At 40.5% G+C, this 11,376-nt stretch overlaps 1 protein-coding gene across 2 annotated transcripts in view; it reads right to left on the reverse strand.

Moving 5' to 3' along the window:
- The window catches only part of LOC118408255 (DNA ligase 1-like), a 52,026-nt gene that overhangs the window by 28,066 nt on the left and 12,584 nt on the right, over positions 1-11,376 (reverse strand). Inside the window, exon 1 of one of the 2 annotated variants that reach the window (XM_035808913.1) lies at positions 10,702-10,942. The exons of the other annotated variant lie outside the window; for it this stretch is intronic. The gene's annotated coding sequence lies outside the window, so the exon portion shown is untranslated. Of the gene's footprint in view, positions 1-10,701; positions 10,943-11,376 lie in introns of those variants that run through there. 2 annotated transcript variants of the gene reach the window in all.

Here is an 11,376-nt window from a genome sequence, read left to right on the forward strand (position 1 = left end):
GCCATTTTCCAAATTAAGTTTAATATATTCCACACTTGGTATGGAGAAGTGACAATTTATAGCTGCATGTGTGCTAGGTGTATGGGGAGGGGGGCTCAGGGGGGCAGAACATATTTACTTCATTATCGCTGCCATGTCTGTCTATCGCGAGCTGTTGTTGAGCCAAGGTGGAGATTTAAACCACACGGGCATTTCGACAAGACACCAGCGATTACGGCTACAGATTGGACGTGACAAATTCGTGTGGCAGGACCAACTGATACACACGTGGTCCTGGTTGAAGCAGTGGTAAGGCCACAGCAAGTAAATTTTATGGATGGCATCCTATGCAGAATGCAAAAACAATGAGATAGTGCGAAAATAAAAGCAACATAGGTAAAAAAAATAAGATGGCTAAATATTTAGAATAGACATCATAAACGTCGTCCTATGCATAATGCAAAAATAATGAGATTGGGCGAAAATAAAAACAAGATGGGTAAAAACAAACAAGATGGCTATTATTTTTAGAATAGACACCATAATCGTCGTAACAAGATTTGAAGTGACACAGCGTGGCATCACAACTAACAAGGCATTCATTTTTGTATCAAAGAAGTGAACTAGTGTATTAAAAGTACACTGGTATCACTTGCCAAGTTGGCAACAACATTCATGGCTTCCATATTGGTTGCGCCTTTACAACTATCCAACAAGTTTCTCTTCTGAAACTATAGTCATGGCTACCTCTCTAGTGTCACTTCTACAAGTATAATCACTTAGGTTACAGCACAACATGATTGTCCATTTCTGTCTACCTGACCATCCCGAAAGAGGAAAAAGATCTTTTTTTTCTTCTGAAATCATGCGAAAATTAATGAGCGCGCTGATGTCATCCATAAAATTTAGCTTGCTGTGGCCTAATCATATATCCCACACGGGGGAGGGGATGTTCCTCATGCGACCTGTCTGCCACTAGCAACCCTACAGGAGACCAAGAATATCCACCCGTGCCAAGATTCGAGGACAAAGTAATAAATTGTAAAGGTCCTACAAAGTGGAAATCACGAACGTGTGCGCATTGATACGGACCCGTTCAATGGAAAAATGCCTTTTTGGAAGAATGATCGTTCCCTAATTGTAGTTCCCTCAAAGTATCAAAAGCTGGCCAAGGCGTATATCTGGCACCGGGTGCCCGTTTACCTCCCTTTGGCCGGCTGTACTCCTTGGCCAACTTTGATACTACATGTATCTCTAAGGCACCGTAGGGTCTGCTTCGAGACTACCCTAATTGTAAGCATTAAGCATTGCCGTGTATAGAATGGATGAATGAATCAATGGCTGGCTGGATGAATGGAAATGGGTGAATTACTGAGTGAATGAACTACTGAATGAATGAATGAAGTATATTCATTCTTTCAGTCATCCAGCCGTTCATTAATTCATTCATGGATTCATTCATGCCCTACTAGTATACTAGGGCTACATGCAATCGTTAGATGCCCAGACATTGACAAGAAAACTTTGCCTTGATTTATCTTTATCTCAATCTTTTCACTTCTAAAACATGTATAGATAAACAAATTTAAACAGAGTTATGCTAGAGACGATGATAAACAAACACACAATAAATAACACCTTAATTAACATCTAAAACATTATTTATATGCCAGAAAACGATGCATTCTATCGTCCTTGTAATTTGTAAAAGTTGAAACACTTCTTTCTGTACATTTAAGGAACTGTGTATCCGGATGATGTGAACTTTGACACAGTGGAATTTCCGTTTCGCTGAATCTCAAAAACATTTGCGTAAAAATAAACGACGTCTTCGGGGTCACCTAGCAACGTACCAAGCGCGCGTCCAGGCCATGTCTTAGAATTCGGATATTTTCTTTGAATACGGCTGGCTTCAGTTGAAGTAAATATTGCGAAGAGAAGAAACTTTTTTTTTTCTAAATGGTGCATTGAAAGGTGATGCGAGAAAAAATAAGTGGACGTTTATTTTGAAACTTAGATAGTCCGTGCCATACATGATTTTCTAACTACACGAAGAAAGACATGTGTATGCAGTTATATTGAAGTTCATCTGAGGCAACTCTATTTAATATCGTAAGCAAATTCCATCGATAAAAAAGTGCATATTGTAAGATTTTGTATTTTGCTGTCTTTCGAATTCATGTCATACTTTTGCATTATGGATCATATTCAATGTATATATGCGTCACACAAATCCAATTTGGCAAGCTCAAATATCTCCATCCAAACGATAGGTCGTCATACGGAGCTGTCAATCATTCCGGTAATTGACCCCTATCGACCACCTCAGGAATGCTGCCCGACGTCACGCAAGATGGGTCCCCAATGCAATCTGTTTACCCGCAAGGGGGCGCGCTTGTCAAGTCTGTTTACACTCTTAACCTCCCGCAAACTACAGATAGAGGGACTTGAGAATCAGCCACATTTTCAAGAATAAAAAGTTAAACCGGTACAAGCGACCACCTCTACAAAAGGACCACCTGTCCATTGATATACAGTCAAATTTGTACATGTACTAATGAGTAGTTACCACCTGTACACCTGTCCAGTGTGACCGCTTTTTGCTGCTCACTTGGACAATTTTTCCCATTGACACACGCATATCCAGATGTCTATAGTATACACCTGTCTGCATAGACCAGATTGTAATTCTTCTGGGGCAGTTTTGACTGTATCTAAAATCGCCCTATTCTAATGTCCTGAAATTCTGAAAACGTTATCGAAAATTCTAGCCTTAGTGTCATCCTCCTTTGCGTAAGCTCTCTCCAACACAAGTTGGTATAAGTTTAGATAGGCACAAGCGTAGCCTAACGAGGACGGTACCCAGGCTATCTGATATTTCAAGACATACAAAAAAACATGGTAAATCCAATACTCAGCTAAAGGTGACACTACTTCGTGTGAGACAGCTATAAGACAATCTCCGAGCAAAAGAAATAAGTCCCTCAGCTGCAAGTCTTTAATATGGCACCTGGAGTATTTACAGGTGACCTAGATAGACTAAAAGAGCTGTATCTTCGCAAAGGGTGTGACGCTCGACTGTGTCTTCCAACACGCGTAAAGAAACCAAACTCTCTTCTACAATAGCTCTCATTTCTTGAGAACCATCGCAGCTGTACAGAGCCAGCTGACCCGAACACTTCCGATAAGATACGAAAACGCACGAGTGGCCGATTACGAATAATGAGCGCAATGAAACGCAACTGAAACACTTGAATGAAAACAGGTGCAGCCAGTGAGTTTCTCCGTTTTATAAGCGTTCAGCCTTAAACCTTGTCCCTGACCTATGCCTATACATTCCGAACTGTGAAAATTGTCTTGTCATCGGCTAAAAATAGCACAGTTTCAGCATGTTGGGATGTGCTATTCTCATCCTATAAAACAACGCACACAGTCGCCTTGTGTTTTTCTTTAAAATTTAAGCCAATGAGAATTCTACATGACATCTTATCCGTAGCACCTGGCAAGACTGAAAATATAATGGGTGTTTCCTAAATTTTAAAGTTTACAAATTCCATCAAAACTGTCCAAAAAGACCACTCAGAAGACCAAAAGAAAATGCTCTACATGGACAGGTAGCGTTCTTACTGCTTGTGTCAATGGGAAAATTATCTAAGGGACAAGCCAAAATGTCACATTAGCCAGGTGGTCCTTGTGCAGAGGTTTGATACTGACTGTATACTGGCACTGCCTTTTGGAGAGCTGTGTGCTAAACCCATGCCCTTCCTTCTTTACACGGACACAAAAGACAAGGTCTTTTTTCAAACGGACCTTATATAACGGGACTATGTTTTCTGTTTTGTTTACGACTCAAAACACGTCACCCGCGGAGAACTCCATCAAAGCAGTCCGCGACCAGGGCTCGTTTACAGACACGGACTGGGGCTGAAAAAACACCGAACCCTCGGGGTAAACAAAGGGGCGTTTCAACAAGGGGATCCCGCATTCCTGCACGCTGTTCTACACGAAAAAAGATCGGGGGCAAAGACGACACTTAAAGGGACACTGGAGTGTGTTTTCAATGGGGTCCTGAGAATAGGACATAGTTTTGTTTTACACAAAACCAGTTATTCTCACCTGCTGATGTTTCGATGTCTGTCAGACATCTTCCTCAGAGCTTCTAACTTGAGTTCTGACAGACATCGAAACGTCAGCAGGTGAGAATAACTGGTTGTGTAAAAGAAAATTGCTATGTCCTATGATCTACCAACCTGATGAAATTATTTTCGGAAGGATCCTGGGGATGTTGATATAGATGCCCCGATTTCCTTAATACCTTTGAGAGTTGAGACTTTATTCGAGACTACCTTCGTCAAGATGATGATGTATTCGGTAGCATATGAATGTGGGTGTACCAGCATAACTCTAGAATGCCTGGATGGATAGTATTTATATTTAGATTGTGGGTAGTTTTTTGCCCCCCTAGTGGATTGGTATGGTACTACAGCAGAACTCTTCTTCCGTTGCTTTAAAGACCTGTACAGAAGCAGAAACTATACATTTTTAGTCTGAAAATGGCACTTAAGTCCACAAAATTGACATCCTATTACATGTGTGCCAAATTTGGCCCTTTCAGACAAATTTGCACAATTTTTTTAGCTATGCCGTTGAACTAAGTGGGAAAATTGTCAATCCATATTTATCCATTTAGTCATATACAGCAACAGGTGGCATAGGCATCGGTGATTCCGTAGAACTATTGGGTCATCCAGGTAGCAAAATTAATACCTTTTTATACCATTGTATGCCACTTAAAAGACGTTTAAATCTTACATTAATTTTCGCGTTCAGGCAACGTCTTTCCTAATTTTATTCAATGAAAAAACTACAGAATCTCCAATTTTCTTCTTACTTCTTACAAGCGAGACGAGCGAGGGGGATACAAGCTGAGTCATGATTGGGACGGCATTCTTGCTGCCGCAGCGCCACCTACATCGGCTATAAGTAGCAGCAAGAAGCTGTTTCCAGTCATTCTACCCTGATGATGGTGTCTGATAGACATCGAAACGTTGGAAGTAAGTAATCCCTGGTTGTGCCTAAAGAACCTTACTATACGGAGACTTAAAACTACATATATAGGAAGAATGGAGGAAAGATTAGTGTGCTAAGTCAACGTTAATACCTCCCGGTACAGCGGACCCCGACAACTAAGGAGATTTGAGGAAACCTAAGATACTGCAAACACGCAGGTGATTCCTGTGAGCTTAAGATGAACGTCTTCACAGCAAACACACTAAGACACACCTGAACACACCTGGGCACAGGTGAGGTACAGGTAAGGGGAGGACAACTTCTTCTGGTGTGAGGCCACGAAGGGTATAAAATAGAGCTTTGTACTGAACTAATTTTACAGTAGAGGTAAAATTACCCCAATATCGGAGTTTAAAAGCATCCTAAAGATGCTAGATGAATGTTGACAATACATGTGTGATTATTTTGTGGTTCCCAAGGTATGTATAATTAATGAAACTTGAACATATTGACCGAAAATGTTGACCGAAAATTATTGATGTTTGATGTTCAATTGAATTTACATTTGTAGTCTCCAAAAGCGAATTTCATTCAAATGATGTCATTTGGTCAAGTGATTACACACACACACAGACAGACTGGCTATCATCAAAATAGCTTTTTGCTATTGCAGATTTTTTTTTTTAAATCTTCACTTATGGTCTCCACAAACAAACGGACCCATTGCCATACTCAACCTCAAACGGCACTGACAATATATATCCATCTTAAAAAAGGTAAAAGCCATGTACTGTTTGTCCTCAACAGAGACCATAACCGCAAGTTACCTATCTCCATAGGAGACTGTGGGTGCGCAAAATAGCTAACTATATATATACAGGTTTATTTCGCTTGGAATGTCTCGTTTCCGGTATGTCACGATGGATTGCGGTATATCAGAGGATATGGTCACAGGTCACACGAGAACGCGCGAGAAGACACGAGAACTCAACCGGTCCAGAACGACTCTGACTCAAGGTCAACTCCATCTGACAAAAACGTTACTTTTCAACCTTTTGGACGCTTTTAGATGCTATAACCACAAGGATTATCTCCATAGGAGAGTGGGGGTGCGCATAATAGACGACTAGAGTTTTATTTCGCTTGGAATTTCTCATTTCCGGCATGTCATGATGGATTTCAAAATATTAGAGCATATGGTCACAGGTCACACGAGAAAGCGCGAGAAGACATGAGAGCTCAACCTGTCCAGAACGACACTGAGTCAAGGTCACCTTCCGATGATGTTACAAAGGCGTTTTTTTATATTTGCTCTTTTTGCAGCTGTTTTGTACGATCTATAGTACTACATGCAGTACGGTCGCAAACTATCTTTTATACGGTCTAAAATCGATGCGCGTGGATCCTTATAATCAAGCCAATGTGGCCGAAATTTGCTAAAATGAGAAAGCTGTAATGGTCACAGGGGTGGGGAGGCTTTTTTATGGTCACAAAAGGGACGAAAATTGATGCGTACGCGGATCCATATAATCAAGCCAATGTGGCCAAATTTTGCTAAAATGAGAAAACTGTCATGGTCACAGTGGTAGGGAAGCTATATCTACGAGTTACTCTTCCTGAAAACAGTAGAATAGTAGGGTAAGGGACAAGGTTATAGACAACAAAACATCTGCTCGACATCAAGTAGTTGGATTTTATCATGTACAAAGTTTAGAATATAACTTTGACAAAATAGAGCATTTGTCAAAAGCTATATAGACTACTGGTGTCGTTTTCATACGGCTATCAATATCTATTCTATTCGAAGTCATTTTTTTAGGTTTTAACGGTGTTTTGAATTCGCGTTAGCAGTAGTAGTACTATGATGACACAAGGGATAACTATTCCCTGTGTCATGAATTCGCGATTATTGGGTCACCGCGAAGATTTTAATCAAACGGCCACAAAAGTTCAGAATTTCCTTTGAACTTTCCCGATGGAAACTCCACGAGTGGGGTAGCCTTCAGCAGGCCTTCCTACGGTGGTATGGATTACTATGATACTATGTATATTAGGAAAAATATGCAAATATATGATGGATTATTGGCCAGGAAAGTCAGTATGCGGGAAAGGCAACATATCCTTCTTTGAAATGTTCCCCTATGGCGTTCAAACTCCCCTGGCAAATTATTACCCCTATAGCCAACATAGTTGGCCTCAATGTAGAGACTGTGTGTGTGTGAGGGAGGGGGGGGGGTGCTGTGTGAACTGTTTTGTCAGCCATACCACTCGAGTCCCTCCATTCAACAACATGACAAAATAAACAATAGGGATGACCTGGTTTCGCACGAGTTAAATCCAGGTGAAAATAGAACAAGGGGAACGGCAGGAAATTTCGCATTCGAGGTAACATACTTTATGAAACACCCCTGCAGTTCCGAAGAAAGTGCCTAGAGGGCCAAACTTTTGGTCAGTTCTTCCCGAGCACAAGGACTATCCATCACTCAAAAAGCATGGCCGAAGCTTGCCAGAACACGAGATATCAAAGCCGGAGGTTCTGCTGCAGTACCAAGGTAGTCACAACGTGGCCCACAATCAAATTATTTCTTCAATATGACAAGACATACCAAAGTTCATGACAATCTAATCATAGCTTTCTATAATATGCTGCTAAACCATAAACATACATACATATGTACAAACTAAACAAGAAATGTAACCTTCTTGGCAAAACTAAAAACGTGGGCATTCTGACGAATCTGCTAGGGTTTAAATCTAAGCTGAACACAAACGTTGGTGGCAGCGAAAAGTAGCGTGGCCAATGCCATGTCACGCTCGGATGTACAAGCAGCACGGTATTCGGTGTCACATTCCTTCCTCGCTGTTAGAGAATCATTAGACCCTGTACCCCCATACTACACCACATCACGCTACGGTATATGACCTAATGACTGCACTCGTACCTGTACCTGTAAAATTTTTCAGGTACAGGTTCGGCCTCAAATGTACCTGTACCTGTGCCTGTACCTGTACCGTACCTGTACCCGTACCCGTACCCGTACCCGTACCTGTGCCTGTACCTGTACCGTACCTGTACCTGTACCTGTACCTGTACCTGTAGCTATACCTATACCTGTACCCGTACCTGTACCTATACTTGTACCTGTACCTGTAAAATTGCTTAGGTACCGGTCCATAGGTCACTTTCAGCTGTACGTGTACCTGTAAGATTGTTTCGCTACAAGTCAAAACCTCAATGTCAAGTGTATCTGTACCTGTACCTGTAAAAGTGATATGGTACAGGTCCGGATCTGAATTGACATGTTCAAACTAAATCACTAGTGGACACCACTTTCTTAAACTAATGCCTCCGTGGCCAAAATGACGATTTTGGCAATCTTGCAGTTGCAAATAAAATAAAAAAGCTTACAAATGGACGTAATTTGATAATCAGATATGGAAATCCATATACAAAGATGAAAACTCATCCCTAGAAAAGATGACTGACCGATCGAAGTTGTGTATACGTAGGTACATGTACCTAAATTGATGTACCTGTATATGTACCGCACCTGTACCTGTACCTGGATTTTGTTTTGGTACATATTTACATATACCATAAGGGGATACTAATATCTAATGAGGTGGTACTGATCCTTAAAAAGGGAGAAAAGGGACATTCAAATTTTGCCATTGAAGATATGATACAGGGATACGTAAACACGACTACTGTCTTTACTTGTAGCAAAAATATTACGTCTTTGGTCTTTGTGACTGCAATCTTAAAAAAAAGAAGAAATACAGATCAGATACAATAGCACAGTCAAGACTGTTGTTTCTTTCCGTTGATTCAACGTTGCAGTTTGTGTATAAAGGCAAAATAAACACCTACAAAGAGTACAAAGTGAAGTATAATGTAGTTTATATATGCCACCCTTTCGGGAATATATACAGAAATGGTGGTATCCAATGGCGCATACAGTATTTTGTCTCCATACACATCTTTCAGTTGATGCTGGAAACTGAATAAGTTTCCAAAACATGACACAATACGCAGAGAAAATGACCTGTCATTCGAGTTGTTCAGGACATAATCCTGCTTGTAAGTCCAGCGGATATCTTGTGACAAGATTGGTGTAAGAAAATAGAGCCCAACATGGCGGCCGACGAGTGATGAGATAATTAGCGCGTGATTCACGCACATTGCATTCATTCCTCTTCGCCCACACTTTTAACTTGGACAACAACCAAGGCCAAATTTAGTCACTTGCGTGTGTTTCCTGACTTAACATTTTTGGACCCACATCAAAGTCAGTTGAGAAAGTCGACTTTTCGGATTCTTCATATCAATCACGACTATGAAATAGCAGCCGCATTTTATAGATTCTTTTTACATTGATGTAAATAGGATCATAGCCTAAGCCGCAACCTACGATCACTTAAACTTTAAAGGTCTATTTTGTAACTTAGGACAATACATAAATCAATTTTCCTACCACTCAATAGATCATAGATCAACCCCACACATTAGTGCATACCATTATAGTACCAATCTTCAGGGAGGTCAGTTACAACTTACAAGAACATTGCACCACATGCATACGAACTAGTTTAAAACTGTGATCTTTCAAACCAGTATACGGTATGTTGTTGTTTAGAACAAGAGGATCTAGTATGAGATGGTTTCAGAAACTTAATTGACCTTGTGAAGCTTGTTTTTGCAAAGTGTACCGATACTAGAAATATGAAATAGTTATGAAAATATGCTAAACACTAATTGTACATGTCATTCACACAAAGGTTTTGTTCCCGAGAATATTTTCAATTTTGTGGGCCAAAATGTTACAAAATGGGCCTTTGAAATGTAATTTTAGACACCTGTACCGAACTGTAGCACTTGCTTTTGCACACTTTATCATCTATACAAAATAATTATGAAACAATTCTAAAAAGGGGTTGTACATGTCATTCATATAAGGATTTTGTTCGCGAGAATTTTCTCAACTTTGGACCTAAAATGTTATGAAATAAGCATTTAAAAAGTACTTTCAGACACTTGTACTGAGCTTTAGCACAGTGACCTCCCCTTGGTTAAACACCGCACCTCACGGCTAATTGACACAACAGGGGAGGGTTTTATGTGCGCATGTGGGGTAAAGTGACGGAAAACAAACAATTCAATGTTGACACCAAAGCTCTGGGAAAATCACTGCATTATCAAGTTATTCTACTGATTTCACAAAGGCCATAAATTAGACGAAAGCAAATTTGGTAGACGTTTAAATTTTCTTGCATCAAAAAAGCGGAAAACTGTCGATGAAACAACGCTGTTCGTAGAAAGAGTGAGAACAATTCAACGTATTTTCTGGTATAGGAATCAGTTCGTGTTAATGCCTATATCACCAGTTGTCTCAGACGTTTAGAAATGTATTTCTTTTTATATAAAAAGATCACGAAAGTACTTCAAAATGCACTGACAGGTAAATGTACTAACAAATACAACATGTTTAGGTCAATACAGTGACCAAATAACTCAAGTGACACAGCGTGAAATGCCCCATTTTCCAACACCTGACCGAAGCCCTATGTTTCCTCACAAGTGTCACATATTCAATTTCTCATCTATTTACAACAGACACCCTTTGGTCGTTTTATCAGAGAGCCCACCCAAACTTTGCAACCTTATCGTCGTATGGAAGACAGATTTAGTGCCTCGGGAGTAAGGAATCTCACCTGCAGCGAGAGGGCCAATGAGGGGCGAGGTTACAAACTCGTCGGGTTGGCAAGGGATGTTCTCTGTCTGCGCGGGAAAAATTCACAGGTCGTCGATCTCTGTCAGTCGGTGAGAGATAGTGGCCTGCTGGCTACGAGTTTTCCCCCTTTTCGGCAATGCCAAGTCCGGAAAGAATACATTCCCCCACGAAGTAGCGCCAACTCACTACCATATCGTCTGACATTCCTCAGAGTTAAGGGGCAAACCGTTGTCTATAAGGGGGTGGTTTGGAAGCACTTGAAGACCAACAGTGTGTGTGATTCTTGAGATAGGTTTCAAGAAATTGTCTGGGAACTAAAGTTGACAAAGATTTTACAAATGGTTAATTCAAGATAACGGTCCTGGTAGATTTTAATTTGGACAAAACGAAGCAATTTGACTTTGTTCACTGATGTCTTTGTACAAAAGAATAGCTGATAACCTCCTTGCTGACAACAAGAAGGCGACTAGAAACTCGAAATTCATCTTTCTTTTGACGTGTTACCAACAGAATCTGTCAGAATTTGCCATCAATTTACGATATTGTCTATTGACGGGCCTCTTTCACGCTTACATCTGTTTATTTTGGTTTAAAATGTCGACTTCTTGAAACTCGCATCTGGGAATCTTCCGAAGAATCCCGGATGTTCACGGTT

This window comes from Branchiostoma floridae, unplaced genomic scaffold (genome assembly GCF_000003815.2).
Source record: "Branchiostoma floridae strain S238N-H82 unplaced genomic scaffold, Bfl_VNyyK Sc7u5tJ_1563, whole genome shotgun sequence".
NCBI classification, from domain to species: Eukaryota; Metazoa; Chordata; class Leptocardii; order Amphioxiformes; family Branchiostomatidae; genus Branchiostoma; species Branchiostoma floridae.